We start from the raw sequence: 18260 nt of genomic DNA on the forward strand, positions 1-18260 counted from the left end.
CGTAGCTGCTGGCACCTTTAACATATGAAGTAGCGCCCCTTGTGACATAAGCAATTGTGCTACATGAGCATCACATTAAGCATATTTCTAGTGAAGGAAATAACAGTATGGTTAATATATCATAAAGGATACAATGCAGAGTTTGTGGAAAGTGTTTCTTTTGGACTATATTTACACTATTCTCCAGTCCTTTTCATTGGCACACCATCGTGAAACTTACAGGCTTACAGATTATATTTTCTTAGATTAGATATGTACGATTCAATCTTGAAAGCAAACTATACGTATCTTTCTTACAAAAAGAAAGTTGATTCTTTCTCCCCTTTTTATCTTTCTCTCGTTTCAAAAATCCTTCTGTAAGTAAGTCTCCTTTCTCTTGTTCTTTCAGCTGCCACTGACTACTGTAGCATGCATCCTTTTAGCATGGATATCTAGATTGCATAAAAGAGCTATCACCAGATTTGGTGCTCCCATAGCCCAATAGTTGGCCTTGCGTGTATTTGTAATCTCACCTAGCTATCTAAGGGAGTAGTTCTTTTTTTCTACTTGGCATGCATGGGATTTTGCAAGGTCGACTTCATTAGTAAATGTTCAGTCTTCTTCTAGTATTTATTGCCCTTCGTCAGTTTGTAATTTCTATCCCTCCTTCCGTTTGGCTATTGTTTCTGTTTGCATTAAAGTCCTCTTTTATCTGCATTTACTTCTCTATCTCCACCATGCAACCACCTTCTAATAACTACAACATCATAATAACTGCAAAATCCGAAAATCCGTGCTTTATTCTTTCTAGATCTATCTAATCCCCTCATTCTAGGATTTTATCTCCCCCACTATGATGATCAAGTTATTTGGGTTTATTTTGATTACGAGGGTGTGTTTAAGTTTTGTAAAACTTGTGGCTGTGTGGTCACTCAACGATTCGATGCTCATATTTTGCTTATGAAGCTTCAAGGCGTTTTTACTCTATGCTGACTGAGTTTGACTGAGTTTGAGAGAAGTGGTGCTAAAGTTCTTTATGGCCCTCTTAGCTCTACATACTATACTAACTTCATCATTGGTTCTCCGGGTCGGTTCATCTTTAGAAATTCAAGATTGAATTTATTATTGAGAGAAGAATCTGATGATATTTTAGAGTCTCCAAGACGTCAGGATTATTATGAACCTCTAGAAGCAAACATTAATATTCCTCGTCATCTGACGATTATCATACAGGAGATGAAGATATTGATTCTGATGATCTCTATATAATTAATAGCCTACTCAAGATTGATCTAGTCAGAACCTTAACTCCCCTAACTTAGCTCCGAATTCTCCACCAAGCTTAAATGTTGTAAGATCTCGAGGTACTAGATTTCGGCTTAATGGTGACGCTTATTGCCAGTTCTATCATTCTTCTAATTTCTCTAGATTTCCATCTTCTAGTGATATTTCTAGGGCTGCATACACGCATATTGTTAATTCTAATATACCCTACTATTTCGGGATCTAGGTAATGATGAGTGCCTTACGATCACTCATAATACTTCCACCACACATCAGGCGAATCCTACTTCCTCTCATGTTCATACAACCACAAGTCTCTTAGAGGATGTTGTTCCCTTGCAAGCTCAGCCTATGCACTTTAATCCTACGCTACCACCTTCCCCACCTGCCATTATAGCGTATTGTGGTTCGATTTTCAGTCAGGCCATGCTCACCTGCTTAGAAGATTCTTACAGTCAGCTAGAACTTCAAGAGCTCATCCTTCACCATTTAATTATTCTCCTCTTCTTCCCCTTTTCATAGATTTTCCACCTCACCTACTCAACCTCTACATCCTCTCCTTGTTTGAAAATGATCCTCCTAATTTCCCAGTGCAAGTACAAGAGCACGCTTTACCTTTTAACCTTACAAAAAAAAAAAAAACGTTTGTCTCTCTCTCAACTCACCGGTTCTTTCCTGTGGTAATTCTCCATTACCGAATGTATTGTTCATAGATTGGTTTCACTAGCAGATTAATTGCTTATTACCGCGGTGGTATTGATGCGGTTTTACCCATACGCAACAATAAATCACGTGAAAAGAAAAGGTAAAATGTAAAATAGACCTATTACTGCAGTTTCGGCTGGAAACCGCAACTATATAATTCTAACAGGAAAAATTTTTGAACTTAAGTTTACTATTTGACCAGCTCTATTGCTGCGATTCCTGGCCAGAACCGCAACAATTGATTAAAATATTATTTTTTTAATCTATTGCTACGGTTCTGGCTGGGAACCGCAACAATAGGGCTGGGCCAGATTTGAAAAAAAAACATGTGTTTTTTCTCACTTATCTCACACTCACACTCTTTCTCTCTTGGCTCTCTCTCGCACTCTCTCATACAAGGGTTCGATTTTCGACTAAAGCGGTGGTTTCCAGCGACAAGGCTTCAGTTTTCGGCCAAAAAACGATGGTTACCGGCGCAAGGCTTCAGTTTTCGGCCAAAAAGCAATGGTTTCCGGCGACAAGGTTTCGATTTTTCAGTTTTTCAGATCCCTTCTTCGGTTTTTTTGCCCCTCTCCTCCACCGACGTGTTTTAGTGCGATTTTCACTCCTCTACTTCATTCACCGCCGCCACTACCATCATTCACCGTCGATGCCACCTTCCCCTTATCATAGGAGGTTAGTTTTTCATAATTTCTTATCAATTTTAAGTTTTCTTATTTAATAGTGCTTTAATAAAAAATTTGGCTTAGATAGTAGTTAAAAATGCTCAATACAATGTATGTATATGATTAATCATAAGATTTGACTATTAGAAACTAATTCTGTGATGATTTTGCTTTAGTTTTTGTATGCTCTAAAATGTTATACGGGATTGTTTTTGCATAAGTTCTCTATGTGAAGTGATATGTACAATGGGATTATTTTTGCAATCCCTTCGTATTGATAAACTCACAAATGGAAGGGGAAGGGAAATTAAGTAGTGGTTTGGTATTTGTTGTTTAGTGATGACTTGAAATCGCTTGAGTACAACTGTTTTTATGTACAATGCGATTATTTTCGCGATGTGAGAGGAAGGAAAATGTAAGGACTGGTTTGATATTCGTTGTTTGGTAATGACTTGGAATTATCGCTTGAATGCGATTGTTTGTATGTACAATGCGATTGTTTTTGCAATGCCTTCATATTGTTAGACTCACCAATGAGAGGGGAACAAAAATCTAAGGAATTGTTTGGTATTTGTTGTTTGGTGATGACTTGGAATCGCTTGAATGCGATTGTTTTTATGTACATCATTATGCCTAGATACCTGTTCAAGACTTAGGAGTAAGTCTTGAATAGTCTTTGTTTTGAGACTGTTCTTAAACGTCATCTCACTTAGGAAGTGAATGTGTGTTGATTCTTTGATTCTAAGTGAAATATGATTAGTCATTTCTCTAATTTGTTTTCCGGGTACTTATAAGATAAGCAATTATCTTCATCTTGTACTTGGAGAACTGAAGGCAAATGCTGCCGAATTTTACTTAGAATCAAAGATGATACATGCATTCACTAGTGGAATGGGATGTCTAAGGATGGTTAGGTTGGAGTGATAAGGACCCAATGGAAACATGCATTGAATATTAGCTTGTTGTGTTATATTTACGTAAATTTTTTAATTGGTAATGAATTTTTATGACTGTATGTGTGGGAGTTTTTAGAAACAGATCGAAGTTGAATGTATGGAAAGCGGAATACGCTGGAGTTCGTACAAGGTGTGAATGAGTTTTGTAAACGTGCTATAGAGCATCAACAACTTACTTGCGATGATGGATTTTATGTCCATTTGTTGATTACTACAATGTGAATACAAAATATGATATTAGGACTATAAGGGATCATATTATTCGTCGTGGATTTCGAATTGAGTATTATATTTGGTTATGACATGGTGAGAATGAAAAATATACTCAGGATATGGTTAGTGTTGATGTTGACACTAGTAAAACATTAGAGATTGATATGTCGAATGTTGGGGTTGAGAATGAAGTTGTGATTGAAGATCTTATTAGGATTCAAGGTGATGATGTACTCAGGATAGGGTTAGTGTTGATGTTGACACTAGTAAAACATTAGAGATTGATATGTCGAATGTTGGGGTTGAGAATGAAGTTGTGATTGAAGATCATATTAGGATTCAAGGTGATGATGTAGTAGGTGATGAAAATGACTACGGAGATAATAGTGACACCGAGGATGAAGAGTTTAGTGATGATCGATTAGGTGAAATATTGGAAGGGGCTCCTCACCATTTCAATGAGCGACCACGAGTGTTTGACAGTTTGTCTGAAGCTGATGGGAAATCCCTTTATCCAGGTGTACAAAATACACTCAATTAAGTGGGGTTTTAACCTTTTCAACATAAAAGCGAAACATAATTTGACTGATGTAGGCTTCATAGAATTCTTAGAAGCTTTACAAGATATGTTTCCCGAGGGTAATTTATTATCAAAATCCACTTTTTATGTGAAAAAATCAATATGTCCTTTGGGTTTAGAATATGAGTAGATTAATGCATGTCCGAATGATTGCTTGTTGTATCGAAATGAGTAAATTGCCGAACGGGGTTGAGCCTAGGCCAGACGATACGGGTTCTTCTGTGAAAGTGTTGTGGTATCTTCCAATTCTGCCAAGGTTCAGGAGGCTCTTTTTTATCAAAGAAGATGCAAAGAACATAAGATGGCATGCTCATCGGAGAAATAAAGATGAAACGCTTAGGCATCCAGCAGTTTCCCTCAATGGAAGGCTATAAATTCCAAATATATCGAATTTGGTTAGGAAGCTAGGAACTTGAGACTTGCATTGTGTACGAACAGAATGGACTCTTATGGTACTTTGAGTAGTCAACATAGTACTTGGCTTGTTCTTTTAGTGATATAAAATCTTCTTCTGTGGTTGTGCATGAAACGGAAGTATATTATGTTGTCTCTCTTAATTTTTGGGCCTAAGCAGCCGAGAAATGATATAGACTTATATCTTGCACCTCTCATCGAAGATCTAAAAAAGATGTGTGACGAAGGTGTTATGGTGTTTGATGCATATTCTAATGAAAATTTCAGGCTTCGTGCTATGCTATTCTGCACTACAAATGATTATCCTGCTTATGGCAATTTGTTGGGGTATAATGTCAAAGGAGAAAAGGCATGTCTCATGTAACACCTCGATACTTCTCTCTTTTCAAAATACCTTTTTAATATATAACTTAGAGAATCATCAAAGGATTATCGCCCGTCTGATAACGTATCGGTTGATTCAGAATTTTGTAGCGAAAAACATACTCCCTCCGCCCCTTAATAGAGTGCTCGTTTCTTTTTTGGACACTATTCAAAGGTAAAGAAAGCCCTCAAAAAATATTTCTAATATATAAGAAAAAACATAGTCATGTGGGGTCTTGTTTGATTCGTCTCATTACGTACATTAAGAAAATCAAACTTTTATAAATTTTAGTAATATGAAATTAAAGATATTAACAATACAAAACGTGCATTGACAAATGTACATTGGAGAAATGGGCACTATGTTTAGGGACGGAGGGAGTAATAAATAACTTTAGAATTGAAATTTAATTAACTACAAAGTCAACTCCCCCAACAAAGTCAACGTTAACTCAAAACCAAACCAACTATAAAGTATATAGAACCAGAGTATAATAAATAAATTAAACTACACAAGCTCTCTAATCCCGAACCCAATGATGCATCATCTTCAAACCTGTAGATGACAATGCACTATTGATCTAGATACTGCTCACCAAAATGGATCATCACAGGATCAATAAGTCATAGCCATGATCAACATACACAAACAAAAGCACGTAATCAACAAAGTTGAGTACTACATAATGAGTAAATAAACAACATAACATGATACTACTATATAACAACAGGAATAAATAATAATATAATAACTTGTAGATAACTCTTACTGAACTAAATTCCACCACCAATAATTTAATTACTTTAAATGGAATAGACAATGGAGTTGTCTGACTAAAACCAGCATTCCCTTTGGAAGACGAAATACAGGTGCAACTCTGTATTCCCATGACCTACGATATCGAGGAACCTTTAAAATAAAAAGGGGAACAATAATCAATTCGATCCCACGAAAGCCATGGGCTACCCATGTACTTCAACTCTCTACTAGTCCATACTTTAGACGTACACAAATCTAAAGCTATTGCTATCCACATTTCAGTTTACATGATTTACCATTCATTACTTGTTATGACTCACAAGCAATACAAATAATACAATGATCAAACAGTACAACTTCCATATTTATCTTAGGATTATATAAGTCATCACACAACTTAACAAACCAAGATTAATTAATTCTTTAATCCAATCACCTTATTTTTGAATCTAGACAACAACCAACTACCTTTCAAAGGTATAAACATATCAACTTACCAAATAAGGCCCTCGGTCCTCATAGAGTAGCGAAATAATAATAAAAAGGGAACAACATGATTCAATCATGATCCATACCAATATATATATTAATTCCCCCATGTGGATTAATAAAATAAAGTTTCCAACCATATGCTTGCATCAATCTTCCATACAAACATAATATAATCTCATAAATAACATGTTTCCCACAAGTGCACAAAACATACAAACTCAATACAATAGAAATCATATATGAACTCAAAATAGTTCCTATATATTCATGATTTTACATGATTTTCATCCTTAAAACCATGATATTAATCACATCAACACATAGGTATGTATGTACCTTGTGTAGACAAATTGGGTGGCTACTTTCACAACTTTAAAAAGTCGCCTCCAACGAATTCTCCGCCTAATAATAATCAACATAACCAATAATCAATACTCAAATAATTTTCAGCAACTTTAAAATGTTTTAAACCTCCTTTAAAAGTATTTAAAAATATTTTTCATCATTAAAACTTCAATTATCAATACTTCCTAGTATAGTACTACTATACTAGCCATTAGATCCTCAAAACTCTATCGATAATATCCCTTTTTAAAATTCCAGCAACATATAATCTGTTAAAACTCCCTTTGAACATGCTCAAACATACTTAAAAATTATAAGAATAATCAATTTCATAGTTTATAACATACTACTACGATTTTTCAATCTTTAACACCCTAAAAATTCATAAAGGTGCGCCGGTGAGGTGGTGATCGGCTGCAGTTGGTGCGTGGCAGTCGGAGGTGAGGCGCAGTGGTTTGATGAGGAGGGGAGATTACTTGTGGAAGAAGAAAGCGTTGCTTGGGAAGGAAGAAAGAAAACAAAGAGAGAGAGAGAGAGAAAGAGAGAGAGAGAGAGAGAGTAGGGCCAAAATTTCGGTGAGTGAGGAGAGAGAAAATATTGTGTGGGAAAAAATATGGGTTTAATCGGTTTATATATGTTTTCCTTGTGGGATTAGGAAAAGGTAATTGGGCTCAAATAAAGTTTAATGATGAGTAAAATTAGTGTTTGGATCTTCCTACACAACTAGAAGTCCTTTTCCTAATGTAAATAGTGTTTGAGTTCCTCAAGCCCATTTGAACTCCTTTTTCAAATCCAAAAAGTATTTCAAATGTTTTTCAAAGCATACCTAAACAAAATATTTAACTTCTTTAAATCCTTAAAATAATTTCTTTGACTTTCAAATAATCAACCTTTTAAATAAATAAATTATTTTAATACTAATTGTATTTAAATATAAATATATATACTAAAATATATTTATAAAATTCATAAATTTACGAGGAATTACATATCATTTGTGAGAATGGTATGGAAGCTACACATTTGCCACATTGTGGGAAACATGTCTATATCATTAATAGGCAATTCCTACATAGTTCTCATCCATATCAAAAGAAAAAAAGCACAATTTAATGGGTTAGTTGCAAATGCTTCAGCTCCTAGGTCGGAAAAGAATTTTATAACCGTGTTAAGGTGATGGGCACAATATTTAGTAAAGGGGTTAAACCTTCAAAAGTCGATGATGTAATTTGGAAAAAAGAGTCTCTATTCTTGAGACTTCCTTATTGGAAACACTTACCAGTTAGATATTATCTCGACGTAATGCATCTTGAAAAAAATGTTTGTGATTCAATATCAGTACTCTGTTGAATATGTCGGGGAAGAATAAGGATGGTATGAAGGTTCGTAGAGATATGGAGAAATTTAAGATTCTGCCTAATTTATGGCCAAAGGTTAAGGAAATAGCTAAGAAAGGAAAGGGAACAACAACGTATTTGCCTCCAGCTTGTTATACATTGTCTAGGCAAGAGAAACGACTATCCTATAAGTGTTTATACGGATATTCATCTAACATGAGAAGACTTGTTTCTATGACTGATATGAAATTAATTGGGTTTAAGTCCCATGACTGTCATGTGATGATATAAGTGTTTTTGCCGATTGCAATACGCGTGATTCTTATGAAACATGTCAGGCTTGCCATCACGAGATTGTGTTCATTTTTCAATACCAAATGCAAAAAGGTACTTGACCCTGATAAGTTGGATATTTTTCAAAATGAGGTGGTGATCACACTTTGTCAATTTGAGATGTATTTTCCACCCTTTTTTGACATTATGGTTCACTTAGCCCTTCATTTGGTAAGGGAGATTAAATTGTGTGGCCTTGTGTTTCTAAGATAGTAATACCCTTTTGAGACACATATGTTCTTTGAAAAAGAAAGTGAGGAATGTTGGATGTAACATGATGTATTCTACTTCCTGCATGAGGATGTTGGATGTAACATGCTTAAATAGATAATTTTTTTAAAAGATTCAACATATTGTGCGGTTGTTGGCAGAAATCGCAGCAATAGGCAACCTATTACTGCGGTGTTTACCTAAAATTGCAGGTTTGTGTATTTTTTTAAAATAAAATATACACTTGTTGATAAGTGCGTAATACTATATAATTTAATCCCTTAATACTTGGTTATTAAATCATATAATGCTATAGTAGATATTAATTCATATGTTTTATATGTATTACTAGTATTTATTATAGTGGGTATCTTGTGACTATTTCTAAGTAACTTTTTAATACTCCACTAATTGATACTACTATGTTTTGGGCAGGATAGTATATGAACAATCCTAATGTACTTGTTAATGGGAAGCAAAAACCAAGGAAGCCCATATCATATCTAACTAATTGACACGCATCATCTAGAAGACTAAAGAGGAAAATATAATTGCCTTGGATAAGCAGCTCATGTCACGCAAGCCAAGGACAAAAGAAAGAGAAGATATTTCCTTTCATTAGATTAATACGATGAATCCAAGGAAGGAAAATTGCTAATTCATACACCCGAAATCTCGTACAAGAGATCGTCTCCTTGGGCAACAAGGAGCAAAAGAACAATTATAAAGAGAGGGGGCAGCAGTGATACAGAGGGGGTGGGGGGGACGAAACAGAACATCAACAACAACCTTGGACGGTGGCCGTGGTGGTGGGTCGAGGCGACAATTCAGCGGGTTGCTCCGGGAGATTCTTCATGGTTACTCCTAATTTGGTGATGTTTTCCCTAATTATGAGTAGCTAATTTCTCAATTCTAGGGCTTAGATGAAACCTTATTAATCTGATTTTATAGTTTAATTGTTTGAGAATTATATTTGGTTTTATGATTGCATAACTCTAGATACGTTGTTCAATTATTGTTTCTCCATTTACGTTGATAATAATCCTTGTAGGACTATTTATTGGCTTGAATGGTTATCTAATTTACATACTTTGTTCTTGTAGTCTAAAGTATGATGTTATGCAATGGTTCTTATTGATTTGTGAGTAATTAGTTGAATAATTTATGCTTTGATGGATAGATTATGTCACCTATTTGTTCATAATATTATTTACGGTAGAGTAATCCGGACTTGTAGTTTAGGTTGCTCAATAAAACTTATAATTCTCGTCCTAATTAACCTATTGGTCATATTAATAACGGTGGATTCGACTGTCCTAGAAACCCATTCTTATTGATTGTTGTTCGTATTATTAGTTACTTTCTCAATCTCTCATACTCGTTTATTTAATTCGTATTAGTCTTAATAGTTTCGAACCACTTAATCTATCTATTCTTTCGAGTTAATTTAGTAGACTTTAGACTAAGATTTATTCAACGTTCCTGTGGATACGATACCCTATATTTATCACTTTCTACTAGAATTTTTCACTTGCAAGAATAGGGATTTATAACTTGCTTAAAATCACTATCAAGTTTTTGGCGCCGTTGCCGGGGAACGGTATTAGAATATTTCCGTTTATCTGTCTATTATTTTAATTCTTAGTATTGTAGTTATTAGTTTTATTTTTTATATTTACATTCTGCATTTCTTAAATCTGATTTTTTTAGTCTAGATTTCCTTTCATAGCTGTCTTCTTATTTTTGTTTCTCTGTTTTTATTGTGTTTTTATTTCTAGCATTGATTTTTAGTTACTGTGTACTCTGTGCAGACAACTTGATACTACTACTGATTTAATTATACAGCTTGGAGAATCTGCTAAAGTCCAATCTTTCAGGTGTTTTCCATCCAATCTTTATATTTCTTTGTTTGTTTAGTTTATGTTTGGTCGTAGATCTTTGCCGTGTGATTTAAGACCATATAATTCTGAAATTGAACGCACACTTAGAGAATTAAGAGCTTTTAAAAGAAATAATATAAGTGGTTGTGATTCGAATAATAAAATCACCATGGGAGATGAAACTAAGCTTAGTGATCATTTCACCCCTGGCACTTACACTTCACCAATTGGAAATAGGATGCCTAATGTTGAAGGGAATTTTGAAATCAAACCTCAATATATTCAAATGCTTCCTACTTTTTATGGCCTTGAATCAGAAAATCCTTATAAGCAGATTGATGCATTTTGGAGGTTTGTTCTACTTTTAGTTTTGCTAATGCTTCTCTTGATGCTATTCGGTTGCGTTTATTTAATTTTTCTTTAAAAGATAAGGCTAAAGAATGGCTAAATCACAAGCATGTTACTACCTGGGCTCAATTACAAAAAGATTTTTTAAAGAGATTTTATTCAATTGGTAAATTGAGTGCTATGAAGATTGCTATAACAACTTTTTCTCAAAAGCCTAATGAATTATTTTATGAAGCATGGGAACGGTTTAGTAATTTGTTAAGTGAATGCCCACATCATGAGGTTCCTAAATGGCAACTTATACATAGTTTTTATTATGGACTTAATGAGCATAATCAACAAATGGTAGATGCTTCTTGTGGTGGAAATTTCATGCAGAAAAATTGTGATGAGGCCTGGGAATTATTTGAGACTTTGAGTGAAAATTCACAACAACATGCTACTTCTAGTACTAGTGCCTCTAATGCATCTAGAACTCTAGGGGGTAAGGGAGGAATTTATGAAATATCTCATACTCATGATCTTGTCTATAAAGTAGATGCACTTACTAAGAAAATGGATCAAGTAGATCTTTTGAATAAAAAGATAGACCAATTCGTGAATACGAACAATATGCATGTGAATTCCATGAATACGAATGAAGTTTGTATGCTATGTTCTAGTCCTACTCACTTATCTCAAAATTGTCCTAATAACTATTCTGAAGTGTCACAGGAACAGGTTCATGCAGCCCAAGGCTTCCCTCCACACAACAATCCATATTCAAATACATATAATCCGGGGTGGAGGAATCATCCTAATTTTTCATGGAAACAACAAAGTGGAGAAGCACAACAAGGACAAAGACTTAACCAAATGGGCCAATCTGGTATGAATAATAATCCTCCTGGTTATCAACCTCAAAGGTATGCATCTCAAACTTCACAACCTGGCAGTAGCAATTCCGACATGGAAAAAATTATTTCTGCTTTAGGGACTGTCACTTCTTCTGTTCAGAATATTGAAAATAAGATGCATGTTGTTGATTCACACGCGAGTCCATAGCTAAATTAGAAACTCAAATTGGTCAGTTAGCTAATGCAATAGGTAAAAGAGATGATGGAAAATTACCTAGTAGTTCTATTGCTAATCCTAAAGGCCTTAATCAAGAACAAACTAAAGCTGTAATGGTCTTAAGGAATGGTAAAGAGTTAGATAACAAAATTTCTAACAAGGAAGGTAATAATGACAATGATGAATTAGATAATGTAGAGACTAAAATTGCTGAAAATAAAGAAAAATCCCCTTCCCCTAAAAATGGTGAATCTGTGATTACAATTCCTTATGAGCCTAGAGTTCCTTATCCTCAAGCTTTAGATGCACTTACCTTATGGAAAGAATAAGTAGAAAGAAGACATTTTAGAGACTTTTAAACATGTTCAAATCAATTTACCTCTTTTGGACGCTATTAAACAAATTCCTGCTTATGCCAAATTTCTTAAGAATATGTGCACTTATAAAAGGAAATCTAAAGCTCATTGTTCTAAGAAAGTTGTCTTGAGTGAACAAGTAAGTTCTATTTTGCAATTTGAAAAACACCTAAATTCAAAGATCCTGGAGTTCCTACTATTTCATGTCATATTGGTGATCATAAAATTGAAAAAGCTCTCTTAGATTTAGGGTCAAGTGTTAATTTGATTCCTTACTCTGTGTATCAGCAATTAGGCTTAGGTGAGCTGCAACCATCTAATTGTACTCTACAATTAGCTGATAGGTCTATCAAAGTTCCTAGAGGTAGGATTGATGATGTGCTAATTAAGATTGATAAAGGTTTCTTTCCTGTTGATTTTGTAGTGTTAGATATGGAGCCTGGAAACTCATCTAAAAATATTCCAGTAATCTTAGGGCGACCTTTTCTAGCAACTGCTAATGCTACTATTAATTGTAGGTCTGGAGAAATGGATGTTTCTGTTTTAAATATGAGAATCAAACTTAATATTTTCAAAGCTTCTGCTCACCCCACCTTGGAAAATGAATCTGAGTGTTTCTTTGTTGACTTAATTGATGAACTAGTTGAAGAATCATTACCCGCTCTTATTACTAGAGATCCGTTAGAAACTAGTATTTCACGTGAAAACTTAAGTTCTCTTAATTTGGGTGATGTGTTAGGAAAATTTTTGTCAATTCTTAATGACGCTCCTTTGCTTGAAACTTCTTCTTGGGTAGCTAAACATGAACCTTTACCACCTCTTTATGAGTCTCCAGCTATACCATCCATTATTTCTCCTCCTCAACTTGAGTTAAAAGCTCTTCCATCTACACTCAAGTATGCCTTTTTGGGATCTAATAAGACCTTACCTGTAATTATTTCTTCTCAGTTGTCTAATGAGCAGGAATCACGACTCATAAAAGTCTTGATTGATCATAAAAAAGCTATAGGGTGGTCAGTGGCTGATTTAAAAGGGATTAGCCCATCTATTTGTATGCATAGAATATTTTTAGAAGATAATGCTAAACCTTCTAGAGAAATGCAACGCAGGTTAAATCCACATATGAAAGAAGTTGTTATGAAGGAGGTAGTTAAACTGTTAGATGCAGGTATTATTTATCCAATTTCTGATAGCCAGTGGGTCAGTCCTGTGCAAGTTGTACCTAAAAAGTCAGGAATCACAGTTGTGGAAAATAGTAAAGGTGAACTTATTCCTACTAGACAGACTACGGGTTGGAGAGTTTGCATTGATTATCGTAAGTTAAATTCTGCAACTAGGAAAGATCATTTTCCTTTACCTTTTATTGATCAAATCTTAGAAAAGTTAGCAGGTCAAAGTTATTATTGCTTTCTTGATGGATACTCTGGTTATAATCAATTGGCTATTTATCCTGAAGATCAGGAGAAAACTACTTTTACATGTCCAGCAGGTACTTTTGCTTTTAGACGCATGCCATTTTTTTATGCAATGCACCATCTACTTTCCAACGATGTATGATGTCTATTTTTTGTGATATGGTTGATAAGTTTTTAGAAGTGTTCATGGATGATTTTTCTGTATTTGGATCCTCCTTTGATGATTGTTTGAATAACTTGACTGCTGTTTTAAAAAGGTGTGAAGAGGTAAATCTCATTCTCAGTTGGGAAAAGAGTCATTTCATGGTTAATGAAGGTATTGTCTTGGGTCATAGAATTTCTAAGAAGGGTATTGAAGTAGATGAAGCTAAAGTTGATCTTATTGCTAATCTCTACTCCTACTTCTGTTAAACATGTTAGATCTTTTCTAGGACATGCAGGTTTTTACAGGAGATTTATTAAGGATTTCAGTAAGCTTGCTAGACCTCTCACTAATCTCCTTGCTAAAGATACTACATTTTTATTTGATGAGTCATGTGTGGAGTCTTTTGAAAAGATAAAATCTCTGCTTGTTTCAGCACCTATAGTACAACCCCCTGACTTTTCTTTACCCTTTGAAATTATGTGTGATGCGTCTGACTATGCTATTGGTGCAGTCCTTGGTCAAAAGGTAAATAAAGTTTCCCATGTAATTTATTATGCTAGTAAAACTCTAACTGATGCCAGAAAAATTATTCTACTACTGAAAAAGAGTTACTAGCTATTGTGTTTTCACTTGACAAATTTCGCTCTTATCTTTTGTGCTCAAAAGTGATAATCTATTCTGATCATGCAGCTTTAAGGTATTTATTATCTAAGAAAGAGTCAAAACCGAGGTTAATTAGGTGGATTTTATTGTTACAAGAATTTGACATCAATAATTAGAGATAAAAAGGGGTCTGAAAACTAAGTAGCTGACCACTTATCTAGGATAATTCTTGAACAAAATGCTGACCATTTTCTGCAGGATGATTTCCCAGATGAACATTTGTTTACCGTGTCTCATACACGTCTTCCATGGTTTGTGCATATTGTCAATTACCTTGCTACTGGTAAGACTTCTCAATGGTCAAAACAAGAGAAAGATAGGTTCTTTTCGCAGGTTAAGCATTATTTTTGGGAAGATCCGTACTTATTTAAATATTGTTATGATCAAGTAATTCGTAGATGTGTACCTGAAAGTGAATATCATGATATTTTAACCTTTTGTCATTCATATGCATGTGGGGGGCATTTTGGGGGGGCGTAGAACCGCTGCTAAAGTCCTTCAAAGTAGTTTTTATTGGCCCACTTTATTCAAAGATGCACAAAAATTTTTCCTTGCTTGTGATAGATGTCAGAAAACAGGAGCCATATCTCGTCGTAATATGATGCCCCTTACCCCTTTTTTGATTGTTGAGATTTTTGATGTATGGGGTATAGACTTTATGGGTCCCTTCCCACCCTCTTTTGGCTTCACCTTATATATTAGTTGCGGTAGATTATGTTTCTAAATGGGTTGAAGCGAAAGCCACTAAGACAAATGATCACAAAGTAGTAATGGAATTTGTTAAGGATAACATTTTTGCTCGATTTGGTGTTCCTAGAGCACTTATTAGTGATAGGGGTAGTCATTTTCTTCATCGTTCTTTTGAGTCATTGCTTAAAAAGTATAATGTGACACACAAGGTAGCAACTCCCTACCATCCCCAAACTAGTGGTCAAGTAGAGGTGTCTAATCGTGAAATAAAATCAATCCTTGAAAAAACAGTTAGGCCTGATAGAAAAGATTGGTCTTTAAGGTTAAATGATGCACTTTGGGCTTATCGTACTGCTTTTAAAACCCCGATTGGGATGTCACCGTATAGACTAGTTTATGGAAAGGCTTGTCATCTACCTGTTGAATTAGAACATAAAGCTTTTTGGGCTACTAAAGCTTTTAATTTTGATATGAAACAAGCTGGTTCTAATCGTCGCCTACAATTAAATGAGCTAGATGAATTGCGTAATGATGCTTATGAAAATGCTAAGATATATAAGGCTAAAACCAAGGCTTTTCATGATAAAAATATATCTAGAAAATCTTTAACGAAATCAGCAGGTTTGGCTTTATAATTCTAAACTCAAGTTCTTTCCAGGTAAACTAAGATCTAGGTGGGATGGTCCTTTTGTCGTGAACCAGGTTTTTCCCTCTGGTGCTGTACAGATTTCTGACCCCCGAGATGGTCGTCTGCTTATGGTTAATGGGCAACGACTGAAGCATGCAGTGTCTAATGATGTTGAGGAAGGACTTATCGAGTCCATCAATCTGGTGGACCCTATATACATCAACTAAATCGGATAACTAAGTCTAGCTAAAGACTTGAAAACTTAGCGCTCTCTGGGAGGCAGCCATAAATTTCTTTATTTTTTTTTGTTTCTTCCTTTTTCTATTTTTCTTAATGTTATTTATTGAACTTTATCTTATTAATATTGGTCCACCCCTACTGCTATTGTTTATTTTGTTGCAGATTCACAGCAACTAGACGCTTACTATTCTGCCAGGACTGAGTTTGATTTCTAGTATTTTCGCTGCTGAGTTTTCTTTTCTTCAGATTGTTGAATCTGCTCGTCACTCGCCAGGTTGTGTCGCTCCATCTCTCTTATTTTATGTTTTCTTCCATTCTCTTGTTGCATTGAGGGCAATGCTATAAATAAGTGTGGGGGAGAGATAAAATTGGTACATAAAGGTCATATTTGGTGTATTTGTGATTATTGTGGTACGATGGTTGTTGTGATATAGTGATGGGATTTTGTGTTTGGCTGTCGTACCGGTGATTAGATGCTTGAGTTACAGGTTTAAATTTTATGGCATTATAATTGCCGGATGTCCAATTTATGGGGAGGTGCTGCCGGAATTTGCGTGGAATCTACTTAATTTAAAAATCACCTCTTCTTTCGGACTTACTAGTAAGGAGACTTAGTAATAGACTCTAATCTAATTAATAATAAAAAATAAAAAAAAAAGAGAAAAGAAAAAAATGTGTGTTTTTCTAAAGTTATGCATGTGAAGATTTTTAACTCGAGCAACTTCTTAATTGAACTTAAAAATGCTTATGCTTGCGTGTAATCTAGCACATTTTATCCATTGGCTTAGATGCGAGATACGGAGGATAGACTTTTATATCTTAATCTACCTAACTAGTATCTCTTACTTTCCTTGGTGACTTTTTCACTGCCCTTGGTTAATGGAGAATTACTTGACTTTGCTATTATAAAAAGAGTGAGTAATGGTTCAAAGAAAATTTAGTAGTTGTAAAAAAAACAAAAAAACAAAAAAATTAAAAATTAAAAAGTGAGATGATGAACCATTATAAGAAAAGAGGATATAAAGTTCTTGTAATAAAAGAACTCGGAAAAGCAAATTAAAAGCCCTAAAAGCCAAGGCAAGCAAAGTATCGAGTACTCCTTTGAGATCAATAGGTGGCAATTGCAAGGGACGATCCATGTGCGGGTACTAAGTGCTAATGCACTGGGAAGTAAGAGAGAATCAACTGGAACAATAATTAAGTCTAAACAAAGTGTCTCGTATTCGAACGTCAATACACATGCGCATGAGCACCTAGATTACATGTAAGACCAAACTAAATGATCAACAGGTTGCTTGAGAATAAAAGATCAATAGCGTTCATAGCTTTCTAACCTAACAAACGTTTTTAAGATTAACTTTTAATTTCAAGAAAGGAATGAAATGTTTTAGTTTATTATTAAGCTCTCCTTTGTCTATGTCTTGTCTAAGAAAGTTGAGGTGATATCATATATTAAGTTTTCTCGAGATGGACGTGTCACATGTCATATTATTTATATTTGCTCGAGGACTAGCAAAGTTGAAGTGTGGGGGAGTTGATAAGTGCATAATACTATATAATTTAATCCCTTAATACTTGGTTATTATGTCATATAATGCTATAGTAGATATTAATTCATATGTTTTATATGTATTACTAGTATTTATTATAGTGGTATCTTGTGACTATTTATAAGTAACTTTTTAATACTCCACTAATTGATACTACTATGTTTTGGGCAGGATAGTATATGAACATCCTAATGTATTGTTAATGGGAAGCAAAAACCAAGGAAGCCCATATCATATCTAACTAATTGACACGCATCATCTAGAAGACTAAAGAGGAAAATATAATTGCCTTGGATAAGCAGCTCATGTCACGCAAGCCAAGGACAAAAGAAAGAGAAGATATTTCCTTTCATTAGATTGATACGATGAATCCAAGGAAGGAAAATTGCTAATTCATACACCCGAAATCTCGTCAAGAGATCGTCTCCTTGGGCAACAAGGAGCAAAAGAGCAATTATAAAGAGAGGGAGCAGCAGCGATACAGAGGGGGGGGGGGACGAAACAGAACATCAACAACAACCTTGGACGGTGGCCGTGGTGGTGGTCGAGGCGGCAATTCAGCGGGTTGCTCCGGGAGATTCTTCATGGTTACTCCTAATTTGGTGATGTTTTCCCTAATTATGAGTAGCTAATTTCTCAATTCTAGGGCTTAGATG

General features: G+C 34.8%; 1 non-coding gene and 1 pseudogene across 1 annotated transcript; one reads left to right on the forward strand and one right to left on the reverse strand.

The window, feature by feature from the left end:
* Positions 1 to 11041: 11041 nt before the first annotated feature.
* Positions 11042 to 11148, reverse strand: LOC125498139 (small nucleolar RNA R71). Its single transcript, XR_007274905.2, has one exon. It is a non-coding gene; the product is annotated as a small nucleolar RNA R71 (small nucleolar RNA).
* Positions 11149 to 12030: 882 nt separating this feature from the next.
* LOC130591421 (uncharacterized) lies at positions 12031 to 16439 on the forward strand (annotated as a pseudogene).
* Positions 16440 to 18260: the final 1821 nt, after the last annotated feature.

The sequence above is a fragment of the Beta vulgaris genome, chromosome 5, assembly GCF_026745355.1.
Source record: "Beta vulgaris subsp. vulgaris cultivar EL10 chromosome 5, EL10.2, whole genome shotgun sequence".
NCBI classification, from domain to species: domain Eukaryota; kingdom Viridiplantae; phylum Streptophyta; class Magnoliopsida; order Caryophyllales; family Amaranthaceae; genus Beta; species Beta vulgaris.